We start from the raw sequence: 16,583 nt of genomic DNA on the forward strand, positions 1-16,583 counted from the left end.
TAGACACATGTTTTCCAAAGTGGTACTCTGTTTGGGTAGTATGTGTCTAGTAAATTGTTTTTCAAAATTTCGTGGCTGTAGGGATCATTTTTGGCTATTGTTTCTATGTCTTCATATGATTTGAGAACTCTTTTTCTACATTTAGCAGGACCAAGACTTAGCCATGCTATATTTTCAGATTTTCTATACAAAGCAGTACCGGTTAAACAGTCTGCAGCTGCGTAGCAGCCACATGGTCTATCAGAGAGGAATTTATGCCTAAACTGTACAATTTCTGTGACAGTGTTTTGTCAGATGATAAGTCAACCCAGAGGTCCTGAAGCTCTGTTTTCTCTGTTTTGGTTAAGTAGGCTGTGACATATCGTGCAACTGCAGTGGAATTGTCTGCAATGAATTGCACATCTATGTTTGCTTTGTAATCATTGATATATTTTGCTTCTTCTGTCCTTTTTATGGAATATCCGTTCTTAGGTGATTTACCTTTGACACTATGTCTAACTGAAGACATGAAGTTGTTTACTTGACCTGTTGTTGTAACTGGACCAGGGAAACCAAAGCGGCATTTGGTGTAGTATTTCCCTTTGTTTTTATATTTGCAACGACAATATTTCCCACATTTGTGACTTCCAAATTGTAAAATGTGTGCATGAAGGTCACTATTTGTTGTTTGTTTAGGGATTTCACAAGTGACATATTTTTTGATAAACTGTAAAACAGTGGCATCACTGTCTTGACCACATTTAGGGGCATCTTTAATCCATAAACGCATGTGGATATGTGGTGCTCCTCTGGCTTGGTATTTTTTTCTCAGAAGATGTGTTGCACTTCTCTGAGGGGAGGAACAGTTTTATTACAAATAAAGTGTAGCATAGCAATGAAGCGATGATAGAAATATCTTGAAACATTAACAGGATCTAGAGATCAGAGTTTTCCAGGTGTTAGTATGTCTATGTTTTTTTTTGTTTTTGTTTCTATGCATAGGAAATCAGGTAAATATTCCCGTGTATATTCTGCACAACTTAATGTAACAAACCAAGTGGCTGAGCCAAGGTTTCCTATCATACGACGTAAATCTGCGTGATGTCAGAAACAGTATTCTTTTGTACCACGCATGTTTGCTAAAAGATTTGTAATGCTTGATTGCAGAAACTCATCTTTTATTGCAATTCTTGTAGTAACTGCGTAGCTGACATATTTTGAAAATGGGTACCTGATTTCCGTATCATAGAGTTGCTAGTTCACTTTCAAAGAGTAGGTGGAATATGTATTCCACATTTTGTCTAAATCTGGGATCTTCAGAATACATTTGTAAAGAGCGGTATTCTGATGCTGTTATTTGTGTGGGTCTAACATCGTACCTTCCTCCTTTTCCAGTAGGAAAGAGCAGAGGAAAGGCACATGCTTCGATACGTTTTTCCCATATGCTGATTGGTGATCTTTTGGCTTGTCACATTTGGTATGTTTCCAAGTGCATCATCTATTGTGTCTTTAGAGTGTAATGGATGAATTGTATAATGGTATAAAATATTGGAAACTGTAGCAGATCTAAAAGTTTAAATGGACCAGTTTCTGGTGACTCTTGAATTATTACAATGGTTTCTCTCAGGTTTTCTTCAATATTAATTTCTTTTTAGTATTTTTTGTTGTCTTTTAGATATTGCAAGGCTTGTCTAACTTTATATAAGTCCACAAGTTGTTGACAAATTATTTTGTCTTTTGTAAGTACACCATTTACTAAGACAACTAAAGATTGATCTATTGGACGTTGCACTGCCAGAGTATGTACATTTTCTTTCAGATCTAATGGTAAATAAACTACTTTGCCATGAATGCCTTTCACTAATTCAGAGGGAGGTAATTTTGCCGTTTTTGGTTGAAGACGTATTATTGCTTGAAATGGGTGAACTGTTTGAATTATGATGCTCTCATATAAAATGAGTTGTTGCAGGGGTTTTGGTAGTGGGAATAATTCCAAGTAATTTGTGATAGCACGTGAAGGAGTCTGGCTGTTGTCAAGTTTTGCAGTGCAGTAACTGCAAAGTATTAAGGGGTCAATAATTTCGTATTTATTTTCTGCTATAAGTTAGAGAGCTAATTCAAACCATTTGGAATCTTCATTTTCTTCTATTTTGTACGTTGTGTCTACAATTTTTGTGCTACTTTTATAACATTTCTGCGGCAGCACACACAGGCATGGTTTGGTACTTCAACGAATGTACTTTTAAATGTTAGTATTTCTTTTTTGTATGTGTGTAGTAGAAGGTTGCCATCTGTACAACTGTTGCTAGTCTGTTGTAAAGCTATTGCATAAGTGGCTTTCACTTCCAAAATATTTTCTCTGGATATGCTCTATTTCTTCAAGTAGTTCTTTGGCTGTACCATGTAGAAGATTGTTATTTAAATTGGATAGTGCTAAAGCAGGACTTTTAGCATAGTATAGTTTATGGACCAGATTTCTTTTAGTTGAATGGTGTGTTGATATTATTTTGTTATGATGGAAGGTGTTTTTGCAAATAGGTCCTGAAATGCAGGCTAATGAATGTCCTTGTAGTCCTGTGTATTTGCGCACTGGACAGGTATCCATATTTTGTAGTAGTTTCATTTTAAATTTGTCTTTGCCTTTCACATACTGATTGAGGAACTGGCGTAAAGATTTGAAAGATTTTTTGGCAATGTTACACATTGACGTGCACAGCCATTTGTACACTGGACGTTTTGGTTCAGTGGAATGGAGAGGTGATACTGAGTTTTCTGGGGATATTTTTGTAAGCAGCATTCCTTGTTCCATTATGGTATTATTAAGTTGTTCATACCCTCGTCCACTGCTATGTATGGCAATTGTGTTTGTTTGCTTTTGTGTGTATGCTTCTTCATTAAAATATGGTTCTGTGCTCGTGGTGTGACTCCATTCACCTCCACAGATATTTAAGAAGTTATTTTTGTTTACATTCTGTTTATTGAGAAGTCTTTTTTGTAGTTCAGTAGTTAGTTTCGTTAGTGGTTTCATTCTATTTAAAACTAAAATAAATAACTTCCTTTGGAGAAGAATTATACTGTCTGTGAGAGCTTCTAAGATTAATTTTCTACGGTAGGTTTTAAGGGTTGTGCATGATTTCTCTCCTGTTTTTATAAGGTTCTGAAGGACTCGGTGGTGGAACATTGTTTGTAAAATACTTTTTTTGTTATGGTTACTTGCCACTACATTAAAGATTTATAGGTGCAGTGTTAGCAGTAGTGGTAGCTGAATTCTTGTAAATCACTTTCTGTTTCTTTTTACATTTTGAAAGAGGAGACAAAGTTTCTTTTCTGGAAGCTTGTTTTGTTTTTCTTAATGACTGTATTAGCTGTTTTGTTTGAACTTTTTGTACAAATTCTGCTAGAGATGGATGCTTATTTTGGACACTTTTATTTTGATTTGCTCTACTTCTGCGTTGCTTTCTATGGAGTTGCTTTTTGTTAGGCATTCTTTGGGGTCTGTTGGAGAAAAAAGAAAGTGTGGGTTGGGCTGTTGTGCAAAGTATGTGTGCTGTGTGCATGAGTGTCTAGTATAATGGTAAGGATGTATGTGGAGGTGTGTGATTGTGCAATGGCCGGCTACAAAAAGTTGGGAAGGCTATTCTTGTATTTGCTTGTTACTATTCTGGGGTTCAAATGACAATACAAAGTAAGCCCGTGTTGTGGGGAAACAATAATGCTAAATCTAATGGTATAGAATTAAAACAGTTGTTTGTTCTGCAATACTAACATTCTAGTTTGTTTAACAGTTAGAACATTATAGTAGTATTGTACTTAATTTTTTGTATAGAAAGAGTAGGTTTCTTCTGAGTTGTTGTTCGTACTTTTCTGCTTTTCAGGAGAGTGGTCTTCACTGCAATTGTAAAACACATAGGTTAGTAAATGTGTGTGTTTATAGCACTGCTGTTAATATACACATTTATTTTTATGTTTTTGTAATAGTAGTGTTTTTTGATAACTGAACATAGTGTGCACATGCAGTTTCCTTTGCCTATGTGCAGCCTGTATATTCTACTTAGAATCAGTTAGTTGAACATGCTTTACAAATGAATATAATACTAAGGGTATGAAGCTCACTTGGCTTCTTAAGGCTGTGTTATTGGATGTTAGGAGATAGAAGAAATAATCATACACTTATTTTGCTATGTTTGTAAGGTAAATGGCAGAAACTGTATAGAAAAGCATGGAATGTATGCATTTTTGAATGTGTGGTTAATAAAGTAGACGGATGTGATGTACAGTCAGTGGTGTTGTTTCAACTGTGAGCCTTTCTAATGATAGTGTCTACCTGTGTGAGTGTATAAAGATGAATGAACTCATCCTAGCTGTGTGTAATTTTATAATACACTGCACAGTGTTTTTCTACAATTATACTGTTATTTTTCCCATCTTTTAATATGAAATTACACTTTTTTAGATAGCTGTGTGTGTAAATAGCAGACAGGTTTGCACATGACAGTTGATTACAGCAAATGGGAAACATGACAATAAGTTCATTTTGTAGGTTATACAACTTAAGTGGCAGTTACTCTGTTTATATGTGTTTATACAAGAGCTGTACATGTACTGTGCAGAAAATATGCACACTTGTAGTTTGTATTCATGCATGTGGCTATGCATGAAACTTCAAGTACAAATATTGGAGACTTGTACAGTAGTTTTTGTAGTAGGTGCTTTCCAGTGAAATGAGACTTGTACTCAGAGAGATCAACAGTACATCTAAAGTGCTGAACTATGATGATGGAGTTAGATGTAGAGTTCTTAGATGTGATTGTTGGATGGCTGTGTGACTGCTTAGCTGTATCCAATGAGGAAATGGTGCAGAGAGTGAAGTGGAAAGGGTAGAAGGGCTGCTCAAGAGTTACGTGCTCCACTGTCACCGCGACTGTCCGTAGACAGAACGTGCCACATACGGGACTTTGAACATATTTGATATGGAAATAGGACTGTAGGGATTAGCCAATGAGGTGTTGAAGTTGCAGATTTGTGTTGAAAGAGGCTGTGTGTAGTGAAGATGGCAGAGGTGGAGAAAGTCAGGGTGTTGGTGGTTGGAGATATGTTTGTGCATGGTTTGGAGCAGTATGCTAAATGCAGGAATGTGGCAAACAATTTTGATGTTAAAGGAGTGGAGGTGGTGTGGAGCACAGTGCCTGCTTTCAATGTGCAGTGAATTGTACAATTGTGTGAAGATATGGGCAGGGTTAACAGTCCTCATGTGGTAGTTTTGCACTGTGGTGCTTTGCATTTGGGCTATGTCAGTGCCCCTACTTTGTTGGCAGATTTGGAACACTTGGTTCAGGCAGTAATGAAAATACTTCCAAATGCCAAGGTTATTTTTTCTGGTTTAATACCTAGGGCATTATGGGACAATAGTTCTGTTTTTTTTCCTCAGCAAAACATTGCTAGGTGTGCAATCAATCGAGGCATGTTTCCCTCTATGCTTAGAGCTGGTATGTTCTTTTGTAATAATGAGAACATTGATTCTGGTAAGATTGTTTATTTTAAATAAGATGGCATTTCTTTATCTTTTATGGGAAATGCCATGCTGTTTTGGAACATAAGGGTTGCTTTGGAGGAGCTAATGTGAAGATTTTAGGAGTAAAATAAGAAAACAAATAATACAAAACAAAGGGTGTCTCTCAAGCAGCTGCAAAACAAATGCAAAAAAAAGGCTTTTTTCAGAGCCAACCTCAAAGGGGAAATGGGGTACACTATTTACATTTTCATTCACCACGCTCAGATTTTTCGATTTGTCTGTGGACACCGCGTTTGTCCGCAAACAACACGTATTACATACAGGGATTTTTGGGGTTGAGAGGCATGCAAGTGAGACTGAGCAGAGCAACGGATTGGTCAATAAGGTTTACTGGGTGTTGTGTAAGGAGAGAGTTTGTCAGAAAGTATTTTCCCTGAGAGAAGAACAGATAGCTATGGCTGTGTGTTTCAGAAAACAGATTATCTGTATTTTGGGAGACTCATGGATAAATTGGTTGGAGGTGCATGCAGAACACTGTGGTATGGCAGCGCATATTGGATGCGCTCATGTGGAAGTGCACTGGCATGGAGTGCATGGCATTGAAGTGGCTGGATTTGGTACCTCTTTGTGCTACTTTGGTGACACAGTGTCATCCAGACATTATTATTATTCATTGTGGATGGAACAGTTTAGGACATGTGTCTGGAATGTCTTTGCAATTTGCAATGAAAGAAGGACTTGGGAAGGTCATGGACATGTTTCCAAATTCCCAAGTAATTTTTTCCCATATTGCACAGAGACAAATGTGGCTGCGTTCTTCTTCATTTGGTCCACAAATGGCGAAAGCGAGGCGTAATGTCAATAAGGCTGTTTGGCCCTTTTTAAGAGATGTTGGCATGTCCTCTTTTCACAATGAAAATACTATGTTTCGTAGCACATACATTTTTCACAGAGATGGAGTACATCTTACTTATGCTGGCAATCAGATTTTTTGGGAATTACATTAATACATTTTGTAGTAGGTGTTAATCATTTGAAGTTTTTGAAACACAAAAAACACCACCAAAAGTCTCTTTTCAGAGCCACCACTTCCTTTCAGAGAAAAGTGTAATAGTTCTTCTTCTTAAAAACACAGGGTCCAGCACTATTTGTTTGTCACTTCTATTTTTAAACTGTGAAAGGCGGCTCTGAAAAGAGCCTTTTTGTTGTTTTTTTTTTTGGTTTATATTTTTTGGGTTTTTAAACACGACACACAAGGAAAGGAGGGAAAAGGAGGGTAAGGTAGAGACACCAACCACAGGGATTAGAACGGGCAGGTGGAGAGCAGAGGATGTAAGGTGGGTCTTATTTAGGTAGGTAGCAGACTTTCTCATGCCCCTTAACCGCAGTCTCGAAAGCACTCCGAAGGTTCTCCCCCCTGCAGAGTACTGCATTGCAGTACATGCACAATATTGTGACCCGTCGATAGGTAAGGGTCAACAGCATCATAAATGGCTTGCGAGGCAGTTGGAGGGATGTGCTGTCCCACAGGAGTGTCTCTTGTGGTGGCAGGAGCAGAAATGGAGGATGCGGCAGGGGAAATCAACCTACTACGTTTATCGTAAGGTACAACCTTACGAATAGCCCCACTGTGGAACGACCTCAGGTGTCGCTTCATTGATGTCGTACCATAGCTATATGAACCAGGCTTTCCACGACTCAGCACCATGTGGCACTGAGTGCAGATCACCTTATTCACACAAGCTTTTGGCACTCCATCTAGAGTGGTAAATAACCACCACACCCAAGACTCACAGTGAGCCTGGTAGTAGGGACTTCCACTACCTCATCCTCTTCATCTGTATCTTCTGCATCCTCATGCCTGTTCCCCTCTGCAGGCCCTTGGGGAGGTGGTGGTGGTGGAGGGGGTGTGGGTGGTGATGAAGCTGAAGCAGCCATGGTTGCCATCTGGATTACAGCAGGCAGAAGTCACCAGCAATGCAGTCAATGCAGGTCAGAAGCAATGCTCTGTCATGTAGTCAGAAGCAAAATGAGGATCAGCTCTGGGGTGTGGCCTTTTATAGGTGTGCAGGTGCACGCTTCGCGGACATCTGTGCTGTCCACGCACACGTCGAACACCAAGAAAGGGCACAAAAAGTTCCAAAAAGTATGTAGATCGCCAGGGATATAGTCATGGGCTTGTGCAATGGTGAACTTTTGCTGTAAAATACCTTGGATTGTCCAAAAAAACACTTTTGAAATGTTCGTGGGCCCGGACAGTGTCCGCAAATAAGGACACACGTTCAGCGTGGGTGCGGTCACATGATGACATCACGGACATGTTCGCAAATGGGAAGGCTGTCCGTAGGACACCAAATGTGCATGATCAGTTGTGCGCATGCGTGCGGGTATTCTACGGACAGTGTTCTAGTCCCCGAACTAATTAAAAGTGCGGCACATGTGTGACGGACCGTTACGGACAGGTGCAATGTTTGTAGGACCCATGGATGTGCTGTGCATGTGCCTAGATGTTCTACGGACAGTGTTGAAGACCCCGAATAAAATAAATGTGCGTCATAACATTGCAGACAGGAGGATGGGTTCAGTGTTCTAAGGACATATTCATTCTGGTTGCTGACATTGCGAACAGGGGGATGTTCTTAGGACACTTTAATTTAAATAATTACAGACACTCCCATTTTGATTGAGGACAGAACGGACAGGTATAGTGTCCTTAGGACACTCCATTTTGGTTAATTGCGGACATCCCGGTCATCGAGTATGTTCTAAGAACAGTTTCATTTTTATTGCGAACAGTATGGACAGGTATAGTGTCCTTAGGTCACATTCATTTTGGTTAATCACTGAAATTCAGAACATCGAGTGTGCTCTAAGAACAGTTCCATTTTGATTGCACACAGTACAGACAGGTATAGTGTCCTTAGGACATCTCCATTTTGCTTAATTCCGGACAGTCCGGACATCGAGTGTGTTCTAAGAACAGTTCCATTTTGATTGTGGACAGTACAGACAGGTATAGTGTCCTTAGGACACCTCCATTTTATTACAGACATTCTGGACACCCAAGCTGTCCACAGACACCCTAACTGCCTTTTTTAAAAAAATAAGAAAGAGAGGAATAAAGTAACAACACACATAATATTTTATTATTGTACACACCCATAAAATGTATGAAAGAGAGGTGGAAGCTGAAACTCAAACAAATACAGGGGAATTAGGGGTTTGGAGATGATGGATGGGAGGGGATGAAGGGATGCAAGTCTCATCATAACGTTTTACTTGGTGGGGAGGGTTTGGAGATAGTTGACTGGCACATGGAGATGGGGAATAGGTACATGTGGGATAGTGATATTTAATGTTTTCTTTTATGTGGTCCTCCACAAAATATTTTAAAAGATTGACATGTTTAATTAGCATATCCATTTTTTGTTCAATTTGCTGCAGAGCATTTTTGAATGTCTCTCTTGGTATATTATGTTCACTGTTTTTATGGTCTGTTAAAAAATGGTTTAGGTACACATAAAGTAATGGTTACTAATTGGGTTATATAGAGAAGTGTTGTGTCTATCATTAGTATTACTGTCTTCACTCATTTAATCACGTGGGAAATTTTCTTCCAGCCATTCCAAAGTACTGGATATTTCTGTGTAAAAAAAAAATATATATTACTTTTAGTGTACCTAATACAGAAAGTTTAGAAATATTTAAGACAAATTAAGTTTACTTACTAGTTTTTGGTAAGTTTTGTTGTTACTGTTGTGTAGGTCTGCTGTTGCTTTTTGCTGTGCAGTTTCTGTGAGGTAATTAAGTTCAAGGCATATATATTTTGTTTTGATATATTCCATTCTGGTGCTTATGCTATTTAAATGGCTGGTTGATGTCTTACATATATATGTTTGACTACTTATTAATGTGTTTATGTGCTGCTTTTTGAACTTGTTCAGTGTTTCTGTTGCATGATACAACAATGTAAGATATCCCCTGAGTTTTTGGATAGTGTTGATGTTGACCGTGTCCGTCCGTGGACATACGCACTGTCCGCGGACATCAAAATCACTAGCTGGGGGTTCAGTATGTTGTATGTTACATGTATATAAACTGAGGGAATCCTAGTAAACGCCTATCAAATTCACACTATGTATATCTATATTTAGTTAAAAAAACTTTGTTAAATGGATGTTATGGTTAAGTTGCGCTATTAAAAACCTATGAAATTCAGTAAAAAAAACTTTGTTAAAGGGACGTTATGGTTAAGTTGTGCTACTAAAAACCTATGAAATTCAGTGAAAAAACTTTGTTAAAGGGAGGTTATTGTTCCAAGTAAAACTGAAAAAACCCTGAAATTCACCAGTTATGGTATGCTAAGCAACCATAACTCGCACCACCGCCGTACACTGCTAAGACTAGCACCAAGGACATCAAAGATGACATCACAAATGGCATTGATGACATCACTGATGACATCACATTTCTGGCTCACTCTTTTTTGCTTTACTGACATATCTAGGCCACATGGTTTTCTTCAGTAACAATGAGGAACTAAAAATGTAAAAAGTACTATATTTGGAGACTTATACTTCAAATATGTTCTCTTTGGTACCTCTTTGTGCTACTTTGGTGACACAGTGTCATCCAGACATTATTATTATTCATTGTGGATGGAACAGTTTAGGACATGTGTCTGGAATGTCTTTGCAATTTGCAATGAAAGAAGGACTTGGGAAGGTCATGGACATGTTTCCAAATTCCCAAGTAATTTTTTCCCATATTGCACAGAGACAAATGTGGCTGCGTTCTTCTTCATTTGGTCCACAAATGGCGAAAGCGAGGCGTAATGTCAATAAGGCTGTTTGGCCCTTTTTAAGAGATGTTGGCATGTCCTCTTTTCACAATGAAAATACTATGTTTCGTAGCACATACATTTTTCACAGAGATGGAGTACATCTTACTTATGCTGGCAATCAGATTTTTTGGGAATTACATTAATACATTTTGTAGTAGGTGTTAATCATTTGAAGTTTTTGAAACACAAAAAACACCACCAAAAGTCTCTTTTCAGAGCCACCACTTCCTTTCAGAGAAAAGTGTAATAGTTCTTCTTCTTAAAAACACAGGGTCCAGCACTATTTGTTTGTCACTTCTATTTTTAAACTGTGAAAGGCGGCTCTGAAAAGAGCCTTTTTGTTGTTTTTTTTTTTGGTTTATATTTTTTGGGTTTTTAAACACGACACACAAGGAAAGGAGGGAAAAGGAGGGTAAGGTAGAGACACCAACCACAGGGATTAGAACGGGCAGGTGGAGAGCAGAGGATGTAAGGTGGGTCTTATTTAGGTAGGTAGCAGACTTTCTCATGCCCCTTAACCGCAGTCTCGAAAGCACTCCTAAGGTTCTCCCCCCTGCAGAGTACTGCATTGCAGTACATGCACAATATTGTGACCCGTCGATAGGTAAGGGTCAACAGCATCATAAATGGCTTGCGAGGCAGTTGGAGGGATGTGCTGTCCCACAGGAGTGTCTCTTGTGGTGGCAGGAGCAGAAATGGAGGATGCGGCAGGGGAAATCAACCTACTACGTTTATCGTAAGGTACAACCTTACGAATAGCCCCACTGTGGAACGACCTCAGGTGTCGCTTCATTGATGTCGTACCATAGCTATATGAACCAGGCTTTCCACGACTCAGCACCATGTGGCACTGAGTGCAGATCACCTTATTCACACAAGCTTTTGGCACTCCATCTAGAGTGGTAAATAACCACCACACCCAAGACTCACAGTGAGCCTGGTAGTAGGGACTTCCACTACCTCATCCTCTTCATCTGTATCTTCTGCATCCTCATGCCTGTTCCCCTCTGCAGGCCCTTGGGGAGGTGGTGGTGGTGGAGGGGGTGTGGGTGGTGATGAAGCTGAAGCAGCCATGGTTGCCATCTGGATTACAGCAGGCAGAAGTCACCAGCAATGCAGTCAATGCAGGTCAGAAGCAATGCTCTGTCATGTAGTCAGAAGCAAAATGAGGATCAGCTCTGGGGTGTGGCCTTTTATAGGTGTGCAGGTGCACGCTTCGCGGACATCTGTGCTGTCCACGCACACGTCGAACACCAAGAAAGGGCACAAAAAGTTCCAAAAAGTATGTAGATCGCCAGGGATATAGTCATGGGCTTGTGCAATGGTGAACTTTTGCTGTAAAATACCTTGGATTGTCCAAAAAAACACTTTTGAAATGTTCGTGGGCCCGGACAGTGTCCGCAAATAAGGACACACGTTCAGCGTGGGTGCGGTCACATGATGACATCACGGACATGTTCGCAAATGGGAAGGCTGTCCGTAGGACACCAAATGTGCATGATCAGTTGTGCGCATGCGTGCGGGTATTCTACGGACAGTGTTCTAGTCCCCGAACTAATTAAAAGTGCGGCACATGTGTGACGGACCGTTACGGACAGGTGCAATGTTTGTAGGACCCATGGATGTGCTGTGCATGTGCCTAGATGTTCTACGGACAGTGTTGAAGACCCCGAATAAAATAAATGTGCGTCATAACATTGCAGACAGGAGGATGGGTTCAGTGTTCTAAGGACATATTCATTCTGGTTGCTGACATTGCGAACAGGGGGATGTTCTTAGGACACTTTAATTTAAATAATTACAGACACTCCCATTTTGATTGAGGACAGAACGGACAGGTATAGTGTCCTTAGGACACTCCATTTTGGTTAATTGTGGACATCCCGGTCATCGAGTATGTTCTAAGAACAGTTTCATTTTTATTGCGAACAGTATGGACAGGTATAGTGTCCTTAGGACACATTCATTTTGGTTAATCACTGAAATTCAGAACATCGAGTGTGCTCTAAGAACAGTTCCATTTTGATTGCACACAGTACAGACAGGTATAGTGTCCTTAGGACATCTCCATTTTGCTTAATTCCGGACAGTCCGGACATCGAGTGTGTTCTAAGAACAGTTCCATTTTGATTGTGGACAGTACAGACAGGTATAGTGTCCTTAGGACACCTCCATTTTATTACAGACATTCTGGACACCCAAGCTGTCCACAGACACCCTAACTGCCTTTTTTTAAAAAATAAGAAAGAGGGGAATAAAGTAACAACACACATAATATTTTATTATTGTACACACCCATTAAATGTATGAAAGAGAGGTGGAAGCTGAAACTCAAACAATTACAGGGGAATTAGGGGTTTGGAGATGATGGATGGGAGGGGATGAAGGGATGCAAGTCTCATCATAACGTTTTACTTGGTGGGGAGGATTTGGAGATAGTTGACTGGCACATGGAGATGGGGAATAGGTACATGTGGGATAGTGATATTTAATGTTTTCTTTTATGTGGTCCTCCACAAAATATTTTAAAAGATTGACATGTTTAATTAGCATATCCATTTTTTGTTCAATTTGCTGCAGAGCATTTTTGAATGTCTCTCTTGGTATATTATGTTCACTGTTTTTATGGTCTGTTAAAAAATGGTTTAGGTACACATAAAGTAATGGTTACTAATTGGGTTATATAGAGAAGTGTTGTGTCTATCATTAGTATTACTGTCTTCACTCATTTAATCACGTGGGAAATTTTCTTCCAGCCATTCCAAAGTACTGGATATTTCTGTGTAAAAAAAAAATATATATTACTTTTAGTGTACCTAATACAGAAAGTTTAGAAATATTTAAGACAAATTAAGTTTACTTACTAGTTTTTGGTAAGTTTTGTTGTTACTGTTGTGTAGGTCTGCTGTTGCTTTTTGCTGTGCAGTTTCTGTGAGGTAATTAAGTTCAAGGCATATATATTTTGTTTTGATATATTCCATTCTGGTGCTTATGCTATTTAAATGGCTGGTTGATGTCTTACATATATATGTTTGACTACTTATTAATGTGTTTATGTGCTGCTTTTTGAACTTGTTCAGTGTTTCTGTTGCATGATACAACAATGTAAGATATCCCCTGAGTTTTTGGATAGTGTTGATGTTGACCGTGTCCGTCCGTGGACATACGCACTGTCCGCGGACATCAAAATCACTAGCTGGGGGTTCAGTATGTTGTATGTTACATGTATATAAACTGAGGGAATCCTAGTAAACGCCTATCAAATTCACACTATGTATATCTATATTTAGTTAAAAAAACTTTGTTAAATGGATGTTATGGTTAAGTTGCGCTATTAAAAACCTATGAAATTCAGTAAAAAAAACTTTGTTAAAGGGACGTTGTGGTTAAGTTGTGCTACTAAAAACCTATGAAATTCAGTGAAAAAACTTTGTTAAAGGGAGGTTATTGTTCCAAGTAAAACTGAAAAAACCCTGAAATTCACCAGTTATGGTATGCTAAGCAACCATAACTCGCACCACCGCCGTACACTGCTAAGACTAGCACCAAGGACATCAAAGATGACATCACAAATGGCATTGATGACATCACTGATGACATCACATTTCTGGCTCACTCTTTTTTGCTTTACTGACATATCTAGGCCACATGGTTTTCTTCAGTAACAATGAGGAACTAAAAATGTAAAAAGTACTATATTTGGAGACTTATACTTCAAATATGTTCTTACAGTAATTCACTTAGGGTCCACTCACATCATATGAAACATATACATAGGGGAAAACACAGACTTGAATGATTTGTGTGTATGGAGATAATCAATAAGATTATCACCACTTTCTTATAGTTTTTTTTTAATTACTGTACTTTCACTCGACATGCTCATATTAGTATGTACTGTTGTCTGTTTGTGTTTTGTCTGCAATAATGTAATAATGTACTAAATGGATTTTATTACGCACTTATTAAATGTTTACAGTATGCAAAACTCCAATAAGAAAGTATTTATAATTTAAGTACTTAACATGGCAATAATATTAATATTAAATCTCCATCATGTTTGCTGCACACTATGCCTATGTTAGTACATGTATATTGGAAAAAACTTCATAATGCAATGCTATTTGGATTAATGCATTGCTTAATGCACTACATACCTCATAATATTTATTCCAATGATCCTTGAAACTTTTTTATTAACATTACAATAAGAATCCCTTGTACAGACTTTTAATAAAAACAAATGCACATGTGATGTCGTCAGTGATGTCACCAATGACATGTGTGATGTCATCTTTGATGTACTGGGTGTTAGTCTGAGCAGTGCACGGTGGTGGTGCGAGTTATGGTTGCTTAGCATACCATAACTGGTGAATATCAGGGGTTTTTCAGTTTTACTTGGAACCATAAAATCCCTTTAACAAAGTGTTTTCACTGAATATATATTACACGACTACGTTAGTGGCCGCGTAGTTATGGTTAAGTTGCTAATCCCATAGGAAGAACACTTTTTTGGGCGGTTTATAACTTCGCTCTCCCTGGACGAATCCTCACCAAACTTTGCAAAAAAAGTATATGGCCCACTCTATTTCTTTTTACTAAGTTTGGTGAGGTTTGGTGCAGGGGTGCAGAAAAGTCATAGGGCGGGTCCCAAAATGTCTTTTTTTCCCATAGACTGAATGGAGAAAAAACTTTGCTCACGCCTACAGCCCAAACCGCTGGATCGATTTTCAGCAAATTTGCGGCAGGAGCAGCGGCTTGGTCCCGAAAGCATGCTTTTGTAAATTTTGTGAAAATCCATCCAGTAGTTTTTTAAAAAATGACCAAAAAGTAGGTCACAAAAAATGCGTGATATTTATGTCTGGTCCGCGGACACAATTCCCTGTTCAGATGGTGAGGAGCGTCAAGTGCGTCAGATTTTTGGAAACGCCCGTCATCTTGGATTCACGGACAGCGGCCAATGTCCACAGACACCGCAGTAAAAAACATATTAAAAAACACAGCATTCCACTTGTCAAACTTATCAAATAATCTCTGGGGGGGTGAGGGGTGATGAGTATGGGATGGGATATGGCTGCAAGAAGCAAAAAAAAATGGGTGTTTTTTGCCGCGAAAGTCAGCGAACAGTCCTGATGTTCGCGAACAGTTCTGTGAAAGTTTGCGAACACCTTAGCATTACAGTGTTGGTGAAATGCAGTTCTTGGATGACTTATGACTTTGGCGCCACTTAATGGAACTGCATGAAATTTTGCATGTATATTCCTGGGCTGATTCTAAGTGAGTATGCAGAGTTTAGTGGGAGTCTGTCATGAGGTGGCAATATTAGAGGGGGGGTCCCAAAATAATGTGAAGGCTTATAAATGAGGTGCCATTTGACGAATCCTCACTTAATTTGGGAAACTGATAACACATTTAGATATGAATGTTTTTCTGAAGTTTGGTAGGATTTTGTGAAGAGGGGGCAAAATTAGAGGGAGGTCCCAAAATAATGTAAAGGCTTATAAATGAGGTGCCATTTGACGAATCTACACCTCATTTGGAAAATTGATAATAGATCAAGATATACATGTTTTTGTAAAGTTTGGTGGGATTCTGTCGAGAGGGAGCAACATTAGAGTGGGGTTCCCAAAATATTGTAAAGGCTTATAAATGTGGTGCCATTTGACAAATCTACACAAAGGTTTGCAAAAAGATTATAAATCTAGATTTAGATGTTTTCGTAACGTCTGAATGGATTCTGTCAAGTGGTGGCTAGGTTATATGACGATTGTATGTGCATACATTTGACACTTTTGAAAAAATAAAACATTTGTGGATTTCCAGCAAACTTGCGTAAGGAGCATTGGCAAGGACCTACAAGCATGGTTTTGCGAATGTGCCAGTATTTTATTATTTGACAAGTGTCATAATGTAGCTACAAAAAATAGCGGTTTACCTTTAGTGACTGATGGGTAGCCTGCGGCCATGGGCAGTGGCCAGATTGTCCGGGTCATGGAGTAAGGTCATGATCCAGACAATCTGGCTACTGGCCATGACAGCAAGGGACAAAACATAGGATTAAAGTGGCCATGTCTACCTGGGACTGGCTTTGTGGTAAAGTTATTTAAAATTAGGATAGATTTGAAAGGGAAGAAAAATGTGCTCGTGGTAATATGGTCATAGGGTTCTCTTTTTGTCTTCTGCAGGCTGCAATGGAAAGCGAAGAGGGTCCCTGTATGGAACTCTCGCCTTCCCTTTCCATGGTGGCCA

Source organism: Ambystoma mexicanum, chromosome 10, assembly GCF_040938575.1.
Source record: "Ambystoma mexicanum isolate Mex_15411 chromosome 10, UKY_AmexF1_1, whole genome shotgun sequence".
Taxonomy (NCBI): Eukaryota; Metazoa; Chordata; class Amphibia; order Caudata; family Ambystomatidae; genus Ambystoma; species Ambystoma mexicanum.